This window comes from Vipera berus (genome assembly GCF_964194415.1).
Source record: "Vipera berus genome assembly, chromosome: 10".
Taxonomy (NCBI): Eukaryota; Metazoa; Chordata; class Lepidosauria; order Squamata; family Viperidae; genus Vipera; species Vipera berus.
In genome coordinates, this window is record NC_138213.1 from 15,634,522 (window position 1) to 15,652,891 (window position 18,370).

The 18,370-nt window shown below is 41.9% G+C and overlaps 1 protein-coding gene across 1 annotated transcript in view; it reads left to right on the forward strand.

The window, feature by feature from the left end:
• Positions 1 to 18,370, forward strand: part of PLCG2 (phospholipase C gamma 2) — a 92,216-nt gene that overhangs the window by 21,449 nt on the left and 52,397 nt on the right. The gene's annotated exons all lie outside the window — the stretch shown is intronic.

Genomic DNA, 18,370 nt, shown 5'->3' on the forward strand with positions numbered 1-18,370 from the left:
CCATTTCTAAATGAATATATTTCTTTTTGATTCAAGTGGACTGGAATTTAAGTGGATCTCAAAGAGAGCATTTCACACTGAACCAGGATTTTTTTCATGAGCAAGCAGGAAGGTAGGGTTATCTTGGTTTCATGCGTTTAAAATAACTTTTTTTTTAAAGTGTTAACGTATTAGTAAGAATGAAATTCCCTTTGCAAATGGGCTTACGTTCATTCTTTAAAAATAGCGGTCTTGAAGCTAGTGTGTGTATGTGTGTGTGTGTGTGTGTGCATATATATATATATATATATATATATATATATATATATATATATATATATATATATATGTAAATTACTAACAAAGAATTAAGGGAGTAATTTAGTAATTTACACAAATATATGAACTGTCCAGTGTGACTACAGCCTGTTCGATGGCCTTCAAGATAGGCTGAAAACAGGAAATAAAGATTTGCCCCATGTTTGGGGCCTAGCAAGGTAATCTAAATAGTTAACATTTGAATATATATATATATATATATATATATATATATATATATATATATATATATATATATATGTGTGTGTGTGTGTGTGTGTGTGTGTGTGTGTGTGTGTGTGTGTGTGTGTAGGTCTAGAGTCTCGGGTTTCTTCCCGCGTTCCTTTCATCTTCAGAAAGCTGTGGCGACGTTTCGACGAAATCCCATCCGTCATCATCAGGCCGGCCGCGAGAATCTACGAAAACATATATATATATATATATATATATATATATATATATATATATATATATATATATATATATATATATATATATATATATATATATATGTGTGTGTGTGTGTGTGTGTGTGTGTGTGTGTGTGTGTGTTATATTAAAAATATTTTCTGTGGCAAAAAATAAAAACATTTTATTGCTGATTTGGAAGTGTATTTTTTTACTTTTATTGTTGAGGTTTTTTCTTCTAAAATGCTTGTGGGAAACGGGTTTTACATTGTTAACATACATAACTTTATCAGTGTAAATATTCGAAATGGTTGGCGTACAGTTAGGTAACTTCAGATAAATTGTAAATAGGAGTAAAAGCTTAAACTAATTACAGTAAGCTTTGTGGTTGAAAAATTTGCAGTTTTCATAGTGAAAGCATCATGTTACAAATCATACACTGTACAAATCAGAATGAAACTGCCTGTTAGAAAAATCACACGGAGATCTAATAAAAATTCAGCACACCTTTGAACAGGTGTGAGTAGAAAAAGAAAGAGCTTTATAACTTAGCAGGCAAGTGTAACAGGTAAACGTGTATAAAATCCCATGCTTATTTTGCACATGTGTAAAATAATTAAACTTAAATAGATACAAAATCTTATTTTATGAGCATTGTATTTAATGGATGCTCTTTCACTTTCACCTATTCTTAAATTGATGGTCCACTGCAGTGTTTCTCAAATGGGTGGACTTCGACTCCCAGAATTCCCCAGCCAGCTTAAAGTTGCCAACTTTGAGAAACACTAGTCTACTCTATTAGCATCACTACCTTAAAGCTCTTTGACATATTATAAGTTATAGTTATAATTTATTAGAACAAAGCACATTTCTAAGCACAGTTCTAAGATGGCGGCGCCTGGAATGGCTGCGGCTGCATTGGCTCTTGAAGGCGAATAGTTTTGGGAGGGATAGTAAGGGCTATAGGCCACATGATCAGGAAGATTTTAATGTGTTTGAGCAACATGGTGGAACTAAGGTAACATACGACATACGACCGACAATCTTTGCTGGCCTGGCGAGTTTCTAGTTGTTTAGGAACTGTTGGTGAGACCGTTAAAAGTCGTTGGCGCTGTTTGAATTTGTTCTGCCAGCAGCAAGATCTGACTGCTGGCCCAGTGATGGATTCTATTGCAAATCAGGGCTGTTTCCAGAGGAGGAGAGGACCTGGAGCTTATGGGGCGAAGGAACTGGATGAGGCTGTCGGCAGGCCCAGAGGAAGGGAAAGAGGCTTTTGGAGGAGTTGGTGGCGGCGGCAGCATGCTCCAGGGGCGAAAAGAAGCAAGGCCTCTTTAAGGAAAAGGTGGAAGAGTCAGGATCAGAAAAAGGAAAGAAGGCGAGGTTGTCAGAATACAAGCTAACTTGAGGGCTAATCCACATGGAGCCCCATTTCCATCTGTTCTCTTTGCCATCGTTCACTCCCTAGAGACTAAAATGGACAATGTGAAATTTGAGCGGGCCCCGAACAAGGAGTATATATCGGAGGTGGTGACCCTTTGAGAGCTGTATGCAAGGAAATTTCATTTTGATGTATGCCGATTGGTGTACATTCAAAGTGACAATAAAGTTATCATCATCATTTAGTTTATACTCTTGCTTACTGCTGCTTGATGTTCTTGTCCTTCTTTTGATTTCATTTGATTTTTTTTAGCATGATCCAATCTGTGATTGAAGTTAACCACTACTACTTAATAGCCAGTTGAACTAATTGCTTCTAACTCCCAAGAAATGAGGCTCGGTGTTGCATCCTGGACCTCTTTCAGATGTTTGATCTCTTTCAAGACTGACGTTCAGAATGCCCAGCATTCTGCAAAATGTGCATTCCAGTTTGTGGTTTTCGCCTTCCTGCCACAAATACAGAGTTGGATTATGCCTTTTTTTTTCTTTTCCCAAAGCAGACTGTTAACTGGTTGAGTGCAAATTTTAGCTTGTCTTTTTTGTTCAAGCCAAAATGTAATTGCTTGTTATAGTTAATACAACTGTTTATGACAATCAGCTTTTGTGGGTGATCCATTCTGAACATACTGCCGCAGGGCTTGTGCATATAATCCTCAATTTTGCATCATAAAAGGAAATGTTGACGGTTAATTATTCATTGGTTTTAAAAGAAGTTGCTTGGTTTCCTTTAAGGATAGTTAAATATACATTTTGCTGCTTTCCAGTATCTTGAAAACATTATGGCTTATTGAATGAAGCTGTACGCTGTTCCCTTTCCTCTTTGTCTTAGGTGCAAGACTTACATCTAAACTGCTTATAAATTTGCCCAGAATTTCTAAGTGTAACTTCTATTTTTAACAGTCCCATTTTTCTCTCTCTCTCTGTGTAAGCACTTTTGTTGAATCTACGTCAGGTTATTAATGGAGCTGATGCAACAGAGCCCTTTGAAATGCAGAATTATCAGGCAGTCTTACAGTCTTGCCATGTCATGGCTGGTTTGTATGATTGTAACAAAAAAGCGAGGCAGATAGGAAAATATCAGGTAAGGAAGTTAGGACGTTCCTTTGCAAACTTTTTGGGTGTGCACCAAGATTTGCGCAAGGAATGCTTTGGAAATGACCATTTTGCACACCCCTGAGGACAGGTATCTGAACATCTGGGAACTCCACTTGCTGCTTTCTTGGTGAAGCCCTTGGTGCTATCTGAGCTTGGTTGTTTGCTTGCAGACATTCGTTACCTGACTAGGTAACATCATCAGTACTAGTAGGAGTGGGGGTTTGCTCTCTGTTTATATACAGTAGATTGCCCCGCCAATGTGGGTGGAAGTGTGGTTTTCTCCTTGGTAGTTCCTCGATTAGGTTTACTTTCTGATTGATCGTTTGGTTGTTATTAATCCGCACACTCACCAGCACTGATGATGTTATCTAGCTGGATAATGAAACATCTGCAAGGAAATAGTTCAGAAAGCACCAAGGACTCCAAAGTTCAACTTTGAACTTCTACAAATATTCTCTCCTGTTGGTGCTTTTTCAATGTCTGGAATGATGCCACTTATAGATACCCAATATTACCTGTGTAGGGACTTGTCAAGGCAAGGAATATACTCTCACCACTAAGTCACAGACCCTTATAATTCTACTGAGTAAACCTTTGTGTCATCAGTGTAAAGATGACGAGTAGAAATCCTCCAGTAATCTCTATAAAGCTCAGGGCCTCCAAAGCTAATCCATTTTGGCAACACAAGGGAAAGAAGAAGATGGGGTGGCAAAGTATCCAAGTAGCGACCTTGGGAGCTAGAGATCCTGTCCAGATCCAGGTAACGCTGGGTCTGAAGGAATGAAGAGAGCTTTTCTTTAAACATGAAAAGGGAAGATCAAAGGCAAGCAAAGGAAGCCAAAATTGCATGCTTATAGAAGCCACAGCTGTTAGGTTACCAGCATAGGACAAAAAGTGAGACAGTTCTGAACCAATTAAAGCCTGCTGAGATGACCAAGAGTCAGGATGTGGCAGTAGGGATGAGCAGAATTGGCTCTTCTTGTTCATTATACTAACAAAGTGATCTCATGAAAGCTTTTCTGGAGCAGTCTTTAAAATGGTCTGTACTGGGGAAATAATAGCTAAATGTTATTTACTATGGTCTGGGCTGCTGTGTTTTAGGCAAAATTGCACGACAGAGAGCAATCCCTCAAACTTCAAATATCCCATCACACGATGGTCCTGCTTGGATACATCTTCACCAAACGAGCAAATTATTTAACACTGGAATATTGCTTTTAAGTTTTCCAAGTCTTGCTGGTCTGTTTGTGTCTGAGAGAAAGGGAAACTTGTTGAATGCCCTTCTAGTAAGGCAGAACATTTGGCTCTTCGCCCCATCTTCCCTGTCATTGGCAGATGGTGTTGATCTTGCCTCAGACTTTGGTTGTTGGAAGCCAGCTGGGAAGGTCTTAAATGGTGACCATATGACCCTGGGTTATTGCAACCATGGTAAATACATGCCGCTTGCCAAGTGCCTGAATTGAGACCCTAGAAAGAACACAGAGAAGAGCAACAAAGACGAAAAGGGGTCTGGAGGCTAAACTGTATGAGGAACAATCGAGAGAACTGGGTCCATCTAGTCTAATGACAGAAGGACTAGGGGTGACAGCCTTCCCAATACTGGAGTGGCTTTTACAGAGAAGAGGGGACCAACCAGTTCTCAAAACACCTGACGGCAGGACAAGAAGTAACAGGTGGGAATATCATTAAAGGAAGATCTAACTTAGAACTAAGGAGACATTTCCTGACAGGGAGAACAGTTAATCAGTGGAACAGCATACCTCTGGAAGTGGCGGATGCTCCATCACTGGAGGTTTTCAAAAAGAGACTGGATAGCCATTTGTCTGGAATGGTATAGAGTCTCCTGCTCAAGCAGTGGGTTTGGACTAGAAGACCTTCCATAATAGGGTTGTTATTATAGGGAATATTATTATTATCGTCAATTTTGTTCACCATATCACAAAAAAGATGTTGAAAGTTTGGAAAAAAATTCAGAGAAAAGCAACTAAGATGTTCAAAGGCCTGGAGACCAAAACATAAGAAGGAACGGCTGCAGAACTTGGGTTTGGCTAGCCGCTAGTCTAAAGAAAAGAAGAATATAGGGGAGACATGATAGCAATGTTCCGGTATCTGAGGGGCTGCCACAAGACAAAGGGGGCCAGGTTGTTCACCAGAGCACCAGAGGGAAGGACGACAAACAACGGTTGGAAACTGATCAAAGAGAGAAGCAACCTGGAATTAAGGAGAAACTTCCTGACGGTGAGGACAATCAACCAGTGGAACAGCTTTGCCTTCAGAAATCGTGGGCGCTCCATCACTGGAAATCTTCAAGAAGAGACTGGACAATCAGCTGTCAGAGATGGTATAGGTTCTCCTGCTTGAACAGGGGGCTGGATTAGAAGACCTCCAAGGTCCCTTCCAGCTGTATTCTGATTGATTGACTTGTTGTGAAGTCCACGGCAGGGCTTTCAGCAGAAGGCAATCTTTGGTGCTCCTTATCTCTCCCCACTAAAATCATAGCAAGATACAATTTCAGATTCTCTCTCCAATTGCTGGTTCCCGAGAGGGAGAAAGCTGTTGATTTTCCTGCACTATCACTGAACAGTCACTTCTGCCTTCATGAGTGAATCATGACACAGCAAACTTGCCCTTATTAGATTCACTGGCACTTCCTCTTTGGTGAAGAAGGCTGCAAAAGTGATTTTATCTCTTGCACTATTAAAAAAAAAAAGAGTTGCCATTCTCTTCGAAATTGCTTTTAGACCACCACCAGCATGTTTGGCTGCATAAAATGCAGCATAGGGCGGACTTTCTAGTTAATCAAACTAGTCCGCCAAGATGCGAGAGGCTGCATTCCCAACGCTGCATTTTATGCAGCCAAACATGCTGGTCTAAAAGCAATTTCAAAGAGAATCGCAAGGTCTCCTGTTCCTAAAAGCAAGGCTGGCATTTCCCCCCCTCCTCTCAATTACTCTGTGTCATTCATTGCTTAAAGCTAACTTCCTGACAGTGGGGGTCCAGAGGGTCCCCACCCATCTTGTTTTTGTTTTTGTTTTTGGTTTAATCTCTTTGGAAATAAGCCATGTAAACAGCTGTTGCTCCAGATGTGTACTTTGCTGTGTGCTCCTTGGGTGGGGCAGTTTAAATATAGTCTGTCTCTCTGCAAAAGTTAATGTTGTGTGCTAACACAGCACAAAGCATCCATTTCCTCTTTTCTCCACATAGCAGCCCTGCAGTGGCCCGCAAACGTAACTAAGTATTTGCTGTTGTCTGGGCCACATTGTAAAATTACAAAGAGCAAATTCAGATGCATTTTCTGAATTCTGGTAGGAGTCCCCTTACGTTGGTGCCCTTTGTTTAGACCTGACTTTAGGGAATATTTATTATACATAAGCCTAGTGTTTCTCATCCTTCAAAGCTTTAACATGGGGGGAGAGTACTTCAGTTCCCTGAATTCCCCAGCCCGCAAGTTGATTCTCCTAACAGTTCATAACTTGTGTGTGGAGTCCTCTTTGTCAAGCTGTGATGGTGAATTTAAGGAAGCATGAAACACCCACCTTGGATAGCCTATTCATAGTTTGGTTCATATTTGGGGGTTATGCCCCTCCTGTTTATCAGATATTCCCCAACTGTAGCTTCTCTATCCATTCATGGCACTTCCCAAGTTTTATTTATGAGCTGTGGTGGCACAGTGGTTAGAAGGCAGTACTGCAGGCTAATTTTGCCGACTGCCAGCAGTTCGATTCTCACCTGCTCAAGTTTGACCTTCCAAAGTCAGTAAAATGAGCACCCAGATCGTCGAGGACAATATGCTGACTTTGTAAACCGCTTAAGGGGGTTGTAAAGTACTGTGAAGCGGTATATAAGTCTAAGTGCTATTGCTATTATTTTGTATGGTTGCCCAATCTCTTCTTAAAGACCTCCAGTGTTGGAACACCCACAATTTCTAGAGGCAAATTGTTCCATGGTTAATTGTTCTCACCGTCAGGAAATTTCTCCTTAGTTCCAGGTTGCTTTTCTCCTTGATTAGTTTCTATCCGTTGCTTCTTGTCCTGCTTTCAGGTGCTTTGGAGAATAGCTTGACTCCCTCTTCTTTGTGGCAGCCCCTTGGATATCGGAAGACTGCTATCATGTCACGGCTAGTCCTCCTTTTCATTAAACTAGACATGCCCAATTCCAGCAGTGTTCTTTGTATGTTTAAATCTCCATTAATAGCCACAATATCTTCAGCTATTTTCATTTTGGCAAATCTTACTTTGTTCTTGCCCCTTGGGAGAAAAATGTCACTTGGACTTGTGACCGACCCTTTATTTTCTCTCCTACACCCAAGTGAGAAACTAAAATTAGTTAACTTTCACCTACATGGAAACACAGGTGAACATTTGCATAATTGGACTGCATGACAAAGGAAGTCACAAGTGCTCTTCCACCATCACCTGACTGCCTATTTTTACCAATTTATCTCCCCTTGTGCACCTCTCCAGTTTAGAAGCCATCCTCCGGAAGGAGGTTTAACCTGTTGAAAATCAGAGGACGAAAAGAAAAGAGTGGCATAATGATGATGGAGCAATCTAAAAGATACACCTTCTAGCACTCTTTTTCATGCAGCATGCATAAAAGGTGCTGGTGATGACCTATAAAGCCCTAAATGGCATGGGCCCGGATTATCTAAGGGAGCACCTGCTGCCAGCGTCAATTCCCCATCGTCCTGTGCGCTCCCACAGGGAGGGCCTCCTCAGGGTACCGCCGGTCAAGGATTGCCGACGGGCGATCCCCAGGGGGAGGGCGTTCTCTGTGGGCGCGCCTGCCCTATGGAATCAACTGCCAACGGAACTCCGGACTGCCCCCGACCTTCGTTCATTTCGCCGGGACCTAAAAACCTGGCTCTTTGAGCTATCTGGTCTGGACTGAGGGGTTTAATGTTTTTAAATTGTGATTTTAATTTTTTGCGACTAGACTTAATTTAATTTTATTTTAATTTTATATTGTATTGTTTTTAAATTTTGCCTTGTAAACCGCCCTGAGTCCTTTGGGAATAGGGCGGTATATAAACCGAATTAATAATAAATAAATAAAACCTCTAATTTCTTCATCGTATACTGTATGAATTGTAGATTTTTTCCCCTCAGTTTTATTTCATAGGCCATCGAAAGGAAGGAAGGAAGGAAAAGAGGGAAGGAGAGGGGGAAGAAGGAAGAAAGAAGAAGGGAAGGAGAGGGAAGAAGAGTTCAGATATAGATTATAGATGGAATATATCCATAATAGGAAAAACAAAAAGGAAATTGATCTGTATTTACATCTGCATAAATGGACAGAGAATCAGAAAAGACTAATGGCAGATTTATACATTCAAACACATAGGAAAAATTGGGGTGGGGTCTGAACTTTGAAAACTAAAGCTACTAAGTTAAACTAAGCTAAAAAGTGAATGAGAAATGCCATTTTTCCTGCTCTATGCCCGAAAACCCTATGGACAGTACCAAAAGGCAAAACGATATGACGCTGGAAGATGAGACCCTCAGGTCGGAAGGCGTCCAATATGCTACTGGGGAAGAGCAGAGGGCTAGTACTAGTAGCGCCAGAAAGAATGAAGCGACTGGGCCAAAGCCGAAAGGACGCTCAGCTGTGGATATGTCTGGTGGTGAAAGGAAAGTCCGATGCTGTAAAGATTTTTTCTCCATAGGAACCTGGAATGTAAGATCCATGAATCAAGGAAAGCTGGACGTGGTCAAAAAAGAGATGACAAGACTGAACATCGACATCTTAGGTATCAGCGAACTAAAATGGACAGGAATGGGTGAGTTTAATTCAGATGACCATCAGGTATACTACTGCGGACAAGAATCCCTCAGAAGAAATGGAGTAGCCTTCATAGTCAATAAAAAAGTAGGAAAATCAATACTGGGATACAATCCTCAAAATGACAGAATGATCTCAGTTCGAATCCAAGGCAAACCATTCAATATCACAGTAGTCCAAGTCTATGCCCCAACCACCAGTGCTGAAGAGGATGAAATTGACCGGTTCTATGAAGCCCTACAGCACCTTATAGAACTAACACCAAAAAATGATGTCCTTATCATCATGGGGGATTGGAATGCTAAAGTAGGAAGCCAAAAGATAACCGGAATAACAGGCAAGTTTGGCCTTGGAGTACAAAATGAAGCAGGGCACAGGCTGATAGAATTTTGTCAAGAGAATACGATGGTCATAGCAAACACTCTTTTCCAACAACCCAAGAGACGGCTCTACACATGGACATCACCAGACGGTCATCACAGAAATCAGATTGACTATATGCTCTGCAGCCAAAGATGGAGAAGCTCTATACAGTCAGTAAAAACAAGACCAGGAGCTGACTGTGGCTCAGACCATGAGCTTCTCCTTGCAAAGTTTAAGCTTAAACTGAAGAAAGTAGGGAAAAGCACTAGGCCAGTCAGGTATGAATTAAATCATATCCCTGTTGAATATACAGTAGAGGTGACAAATAGATTTAAGGAATTAGATCTGATAGACAGAGTGCCTGAAGAACTATGGACAGAGGTTCGCGACATCGTACAACAGGTAGCAACCAAAACCATCCCAAAGAAAAAGAAATGCAAGAAAGCAAAATGGCTGTCTGAGGAAGCTTTGCAAATAGCTAAGGAAAGGAGGGAAGCGAAAGGCAAGGGAGAAAAACATAGATATGCCCAATTGAATGCAGAATTCCAGAGAATAGCTAGAAGAGATAAGAATGCCTTCTTAAATGAACAGTGCAAAGAAATAGAAGAAAACAATAGAATAGGGAGGACCAGAGATCTTTTCAAGAAAATTGGAGAGATGAAGGGAACGTTTAATGCAAAAATGGGCATGATAAAGGACCAAAATGGCAGGGACCTAACAGAGGCAGAAGAGATTAAGAAGAGGTGGCAAAATTACACAGAAGAACTATACAAGAATGAGCTTAATGTCCCTGATAATCACAATGAGGTGGTCACTGACCTCGAGCCAGACATCCTAGAATGTGAAGTGAAGTGGGCCTTAGAAAAGCTGAGCAACAACAAAGCTAGTGGAGGTGACAGTATTCCAGCTGAGCTATTCAAAATCTTAAAAGACAGTGCAGTAAAAGTGCTACACTCAATTTGCCAGCAAATTTGGAAAACTCAACAGTGGCCACAGGATTGGAAAAGATCAGTTTACATTCCAATTCCAAAGAAAGGCAGTGCCAAAGAATGTTCAAACTATCGCACCATTGCACTCATTTCTCATGCTAGTAAAGTCATGCTTAAAATCCTACAAGCTAGACTTCAGCAGTATGTGGATCGAGAACTACCAGAAGTACAGGCAGGATTTCGAAGAGGCAGAGGAACTAGAGATCAAATTGCCAACATACGCTGGATCATGGAGAAAGCTAGGGAGTTCCAGAAAAACATCTACTTCTGCTTCATTGACTATGCTAAAGCCTTTGATTGTGTGGATCATAACAAACTGTGGCAAGTTCTTAAAGAGATGGGAGTACCAGACCATCTTATTTGTCTCTTGAGAAACCTATATGCGGGCCAAGAAGCAACAGTGAGAACTGGACACGGAACCACTGATTGGTTCAAAATTGGGAAAGGAGTCCGGCAAGGCTGTATACTGTCGCCCTGCCTATTTAACTTATATGCAGAGCACATCATGAGAAAGGCAGGGCTAGATGAATCAAAAGTTGGAATTAAGATTGCCGGAAGAAATATCAACAACCTAAGATACGCAGATGATACCACTCTAATGGCAGAAAGTGAAGAAGAACTAAAGAGCCTCTTGTTGCGGGTGAAGAAGGAGAGTGCAAAACTTGGGTTGAAACTTAACATTAAGAAAACCAAGATCATGGCATCTGGCCCTCTCAATTCCTGGCAAATAGATGGGGAAGAAATGGAGGTAGTGACAGATTTTATTTTCCTGGGCTCCAAGATCACTGCAGATGGGGACTGTAGCCAAGAAATTAAAAGACGCTTGCTCCTGGGGAGGAAAGCCATGACAAATCTAGACAGCACACTAAAAAGCAGAGACATCACCCTGTCAACAAAAGTGCGTATAGTCAAGGCTATGGTCTTCCCAGTTGCAATGTATGGCAGTGAAAGTTGGACCATAAGAAAGGCTGAGCGCCAAAGAATTGAGGCCTTTGAACTATGGTGCTGGAGAAGACTCCTGCGAGTCCCTTGGACTGCAAGGCGATCAAACCGGTCAGTCCTAGAGGAGATCAATCCTGACTGCTCTTTAGAAGGCCAGATCCTGAAGCTAAAACTCAAGTACTTTGGCCACCTAATGAGAAGGAAGGACTCGCTGGAGAAGAGCCTAATGCTGGGAAAGATCGAGGGCAATAGAAGAAGGGGACGACAGAGAATGAGGTGGCTGGATGGAGTCACTGAAGCAGTAGGCGTGAGCTTAAATGGACTCCAGAAGATGGTAGAGGACAGAAAGGCCTGGAGGAATGTTGTCCATAGGGTCGCGATGGGTCGGACACGACTTCGCAGCTAACAACAACAACAACAATGCCCGCAAGCTTCAAGAATTTGAGAACAAGAGTAGAGATGAAGCATTATGTTGTGAACCTTAGCAGCACTTTCCTGCTCTTTTAAACATCTGATATCCTTTTGATTTTCAGTGAAATGTCCAGTGTTTAACCTGCAGAATTCTGAATATAGCATCTAATTTAGCTCAGTGGCTTAAATTTCAATTTGCCAAAGCCCACTGCAGAAGTCTCTCCCGGATCATTTTGAAGGATGGAGTGTGGGGAACGGCACAAGGACTAGAAATTGGCTCATCATAGCTGTTAACCACAAAACTGAGTACATTGTGTGTGCTGCCTTTGTGTTGCTTGTGACCTGTTTTCTGGTTTTTATTCTCAGGGTGGTTGTAGAAACCTAATATTTATAAATACCCTGTTCAGCTGTTAAGAAAGAGAAGCCTTTAGTGTCTGACACAGCAAATCTGAGGGAATAAGAGTTGGAAGGGACCTTGGAGGTCTTCTAGTCCAGGCTTTTCAACCAGTGGTACAGGTACCACCTGTGGTACATTGGCACCTAGCAGGTGGTACGCGACCATACTAGAAAAGTGGTAGTTGGGGAGGGGAATGAGCTGAATCGGTGGCAGCACCGCGCAAGCCTGAGCGAGAGATGGCTGGAGCTGCAGGGCTGTTAGGGCTCAGCAAAAGTGCCAGGATCAGCACCAGGCTCCAGCTGGAGCTCGGTGCTGATCCCGGCGCTTTTGCTGAGCCCAGAAGAAGCACCGATCAGCTGGAATGTTGCAGCATCTCCAGGGTCTTGTGATTTATTTTATTTATTTTTATTTTATTTTATTTATTTGTTCTTATATACCGCCCTTCTCCAGATGCTTGGCAACTGATTCATATTTATGATGGTCACAGTGTCCCAGGGTCATGTGAAGTGACCAAAACCTGCTGTGACCACCCAGCAGATGGGGGTGGGGGAATAAAAACCAAACACCCCCCACCCCACACCTGCTGCCAATCCTCAACAGAAATGCTCACAACAATGAAAACCTCGGACAAGAGGAAGAGCACCGCCGGATGGACAGGCAGGTGTCCTGCTCGGCTGTGGCTTGGGGGGCACTTTTTTAGTGCCATTGTAGCTTCAAACAGTCACTAAGTGAACTGTTGTAAGTCGAGGACTACCGGTACTTCATCACTTTTTTCCTTTTTTTTTTTTTTGGTCATCAAGTTTTTGACACCTTGCTAGGCGATTGGTGGTGCTTGGATGTTGCCATATCCTTAAAGTGGTACAATTGGTGAAAAGGTTGAAAAGCCCTGCTCTAGTCCAACCCCTTGCTCAAGGAGGAAACCCTAGACCAGGGGCGTCAAACTCAATTTCATTGAGGGCCGCATCAGCATTGCGGTTGCCCTCAGGGGGCCGGGTGGGTATGGCCTGGGTGGGCGTGGCCTACTGGGTGGGCGTGGCTAGAGTGCGTATGGCCTGCTGGGTGGGCGTGGCCAGCTCTACGTCGTTGGCATCAAGGGTGCCTATGGGGGCCTGGGCAGGAGTGGGACAGATCTGAGGGTCTCTGGCAGAAGGAGGGTCTCTGGGCCAGGGCCAAGGCAGTGGGGGCCGTTCCCTCACTGTTTCCAGGATGGCTTTGCGGGCCACATGAAACCACTTTGCGGGCCGGATCTGGGCCCCGGGCCTTGTGTTTGACATGTCTGCCCTAGACCGTTCTGGACAAGTGGCTGTCCAGTCTCTTCTTAAAAACCTCCAGTGTTGGAGCACCCACAATTTCTGGAGGGAAGCCATTCTGCTGATTGATTGTTCTCACGGTCAGGAAATTTTTCCTTATTTTTTTTGGGGGGAGTTGCTTCTCTCCTTGATTAGTTTCCATTCTCGTCCTGCCTTTCAGGTGCTTTGCAGACTAGGTTGACCCCCCCTCCCCTCTTCTTTGTGGCAGCCCCTCAAATACTGGAAGACTGCTATCATATCTCCCCAGTCCCCAGTTTTATGGGAAGGCATGCAAAAATAATGAAGCTGATACCCATAACTTAAAAGTCCCCCCCCCCGCCTCCCTAGATTCATGTACTAAGGCAGGGGTGTGAAACTGCCGGCCTGAGCTCCAGCAAAAAAAAAAAGTCGTGATATTTTATTTATTTATTTTTATTTTAATTCCATTTATATCCCGCCCTTCTCCGAAGACTCAGGGCGGCTTACAAGCTTAGCAGTAGCCTTCATTCTATGTATATGCCTGCTTATTAGGGCTTTCGCCCCCCCCCCCAAAGCGGCATTATTACAAAGTCAGCTTAATTGCCCCCAACAATCTGGGTCCTCATTTTACCTACCTCGGAAGGATGGAAGGCTGAGTCAACCTTGAGCCTGGTGGGACTCGAACCTGCACTAATTGCAGGCAGCTGGTGTTACTTAAGGAGGCATTAGCCCACTGCTCCACCAAGGCTACAAGTCGTGGCACGTCACGTGACGCAGCGAGTTTTGACACCCGTGTACTAAGGTACCAGCTGTGTTTTCAGCTACACGAAACGGAATGCCGAGCGAGGTGAAGCAAGAATGAAGCTATTGTTTCCACTGTTTAGGGTCAGTGAGGCAAATTTGCAAAGGAAACAATGGCTTTTATAATTTTTTCCCATATCCAAGGCTGGTTGGTGAAAATACTGGTCATGTTGACTCCCCCCCCCAAAAAAAAAAATAAACACCAAAAAAGCAAAAACAAAATCCCATTGTTCTTGTTTGGATTCCGTTTTATACCTGTATTTGGTGAATGGATGGAAAGAGATTGAAAAAAAACACAACCCAGCTGTCTTTTGCATTTTCTGAAATATGGAACCAGACTTTCTTTGTTTCAGTTGATGTCTGTTTTATTTATTCAACAGTGTTTAAATATTGCTGCCATTGGTATTGACCCTGGGGAAGGTACTTAGTTAGACTTTCCCTAAATTTGATATAAAGGAGGGGGAAAAATGGGTAGAGACTAATTTGAACACCTGCTCCATCTTCCCATTTATAATCTTAATGTCAGTTCTTCGGCTTTAACTTGAGTCAGCTTTTTCCCTTTCCTTCTTTCCCTTCTCCTTGTTACTGTAGTCGCTGAAAGTTGAGCCAATGTTCTTCTACAAACAAAGATTTAATGAACCCGTCAACTGTTATCTATCTACTTTGCCTTTTACGTAAGTGCTCAAGTCAATAGTTTGATAGTGGTAGTAGTAGTAGTAATGGAAGCTATTGTATTAGCCCGTGAGTATGAAGACATTTCTGGAATCGGCCCTCTTATAAAGGTATTTGGGGGTACCATTTTAAAAACATAAGACTCCTTGGTGATCTCTGAACTTGGTTGTTTCTGGCAGATGTTTCATTACCCAACTAGACCCAAAATATCTGCATGAAAACAGTCATGCTCAGAGAGCACCAAGGACCTTGAGCTACGATATTCTCTTCTATTGGTGAAAAAGCAAGAGCTGAACAGGATCAGAGTACAAAGCCAGAATTAATTGTGCCTTCTTTTAACTCATAGCAAGATACATTTACATGCATATCTTAAATTTCCATTGCTATCTCTCCTTCCCTATAAACTTGACCAGACAGAGGTAGTCTTGAATATACTTATCTCTTGGTAAAGAGAGGGGGACAAAGTGATTTTCTAGATGACTGGCATTTTACAAAGATCCGTAAACAAAATATAGCCCTAAGGCTTCTATATTATTCCTTACCTTTGCTTTTCGTAAGTTTGTTCCGTTATTTCTAAAAGTAGTCGATAAGCCCGTGACCATTGTTACACTGTTTGCTCGTGAAGTCTGCAGCTAATTATTTTATTATTAAATTATATTTATGTTACTCAAAAATATTAAATCATGTAATTATGTTTTAATATCAAGGTATAACTTAAATATTTTACCTATTTGAATATTAAATTATTAATTATTATTATTATGGCTTGTTTCACAGTCAGCCAGATGTTTAGATTGGATTTGTCCATATCAAGCCCTTCTCAAGGACCTGGGATAGGCAGATGTTGTTTCATGGTGTTATAGGTGTGGTTACAAGTTTTAAATTTTTCCAAGTAAAGTTGCCTTTTGCAATTGACTGATGGTGAATTTGTCAATGCCAATGGTATGCAAGTGGTGGTCCAGATGTTTTGGCATTGCATCCAAAGCACCTATTACTATTGGTACCATCTTTGCTTTCTTTTGCCACAGTTGTTCTACTTCTGTTTGCAGGTCTTTGTATTTTGTTATCTTTTCAAATTCTTCCTCTTCTTGTTCCACTGTCTGGGGTGTTGTCACGTCCACTCTCCAGACTTTTTTTTTACTTTAAATTATTATTTATATTATTTTAGGATGGTTTTAAACTGCCCAGAGTCATGTTGGTTGAGATGAAAAGTGTAGAAATTTGATAAAATTTGATAAATAACTGCTGCCCAAAGAAGTTTTCTTTACTCCTGAATTTTGTACCACTTAACTTTTTTGACACTTTTTCAGTGCCGTGGTAACTTCAAATGATTGCTAAGCAAATGTTTGTAAGTCGAGAACTGCTTTTCTTTCTCTATGTATATGTATATATTTGTGTGAGCATGTATGCACATTTATATGTCTATACACAAACGCACATCTACCCTTGTTTACACCTACATTTTACACTTATTCAGTAAATCGCTTAGGACTATTATCATGTAAATAGCATGGGAGATCATTCCGATTCTAGACTGAAACATTCAAATTTATTCGTCTCTGCTCAACTCTAACCTTTGACCTGTAGGAAAGTCTGTCTCTTCTTACATCCAGTTTGCATAGTGGAATGAAACCACTTCCTCCCTTTTTGAGTCAGGGTTTTATCGAAAGAACGCACACTCCTCGTGTTTCAAATAAAGTTGATTTTTTTCTCTCTCTTCCTTTCCCTTCCGTGTGATGTAATTACGTTAATAAAAACCTTGCATTTTTTTTGTGGGGAACCCCCTCCCCCCTCCAAACCTTTGAAAAATATAACATGGACAAAGCTATCCTTGGCCAAGGATAATTTTGAACCCCAAAATGCTCACAGAAGCATCAGTCCTTCAGAGGTCATTTCAGTATAGAAGGTCTCCACTTCAAATAACTTCTTTAGAAATTTATGAAGAGCTGTTCCACATGCAAACAAGACGACCTCAAGGCAGAAGGTTTTTAGTCAAATATGAAAGAAGATGCAATAAATATTTTATCATACAGTTTAGGATCACTAGAACATTTTAAATTCTTGGGACAAATTGTCTTCAGTAGACGGAAGCGTTTGCAATAATACAAATATTCACACATGTTTAGTCCACAACATGCAAAATAAAGAGTTTGGAAATAGATGTAAATATATCAGTTGTTGGGTGCTCCATCACTGGAGGTTTTCAGGAAAAGATTGGACAACCATTTGCCCAGAATGAAATAAGGATTTCTTCCTTGGGCTAGAAGACGTCCAAGGTCCCACCCAGCCCTATGATGATTGCCTGGTATAACTGGTAAACGAATCAGTGTAAGGTTTGATCCAGTGCCACCTCTTTTATTTTCACTGAGCCAGGTTGAAGCTTCGGCCTGTCTTCTTGTACTGTGACCTGTTTGTCCTTAATGGAATAGCAGCTGCTGCCGTCTGTCAGAAAAAAGCCCTTTTGTGTTCTGTAAACATTTTTTGAGATAATAATAAGTTGGAAGGGACCTTGGAGGTCATCTAGTCCAACCCCCTGCTCAGGCAGGAAACCCTATGCCATTTCAGGCAAATGGCTGGCCAGTCTCTTCTTAAAAACTTCCAGTGTTGGAGCATTCACCACTTCTGGAGGCAGGTTGTTCCACTGGTTAATTATTCTAACTGTCAGGAAATTTCTCCTGAGTTCTAGCTTGCTTCTCTCTGGTTAGTTTCCATCCGTTACTTCTTACCTTGCCTTCAGGTGCTTTGGAGAATAGCTTGACTCCCTCTTCTTTGTGGCAGCCCCTGAGATATTGGAACACTGCTATCATGTCACCCCTCACCCTTCTCTTCGTTAAACTACACATACCCAATTCCAGCAACCGTTCCCTATATGTTTTAGCCTCCAGTCCCCCAATCATCTTTGTTGCTCTTCTCTGTACTCTTTCTAGATGTAGAACAGCTGGTGAATGAGAAGGAGCTTCCTGGTTTATTAGACCAGGGCTGGTGTCTCAGGTCTTTGTGTGGTCAAAATGATGCTTTTGGAAAGGCGCAACGCTAGACATCCCTGAAACTCTGGAAGTACTAGCCTTAAATCTACAGCAAGGTTAAATGTCTATGGAGATAGATTCTCAGGCCTGGTTGTCCCAAAGGTGTTTATTTAGGAGACAACTGGACTTTCTTGTTTTTCTTTGAAGACGTTTCACGACTCTCTAAAAGAATGCAAATGGCCAGCTGTCTGCAAGAAGTATAAATCCTTCCATTCCCCACCATTCAGCCGGAGCTGAAGAAGCTTCTTGGATGAGAAGTGAAAGCTCTTCAAAGAAAAAAAAGAAAGTCCAGTTGCCTCCTGAAAAAGCACCTTTGGGGGATATAGTAACAGAATTTTGCAAGTCTGGAGGTACATCTTTATTCCCTTCCCTTTACAGTCCAAGAAATTTGGGAGAGTTTCTCCTGAGATGTTTGCCATTCCTTCTGCTGATTCACCTGACCATTGTCTACTCTGGAGCAATTCCTCCTGTCTCCCAGGATCATTC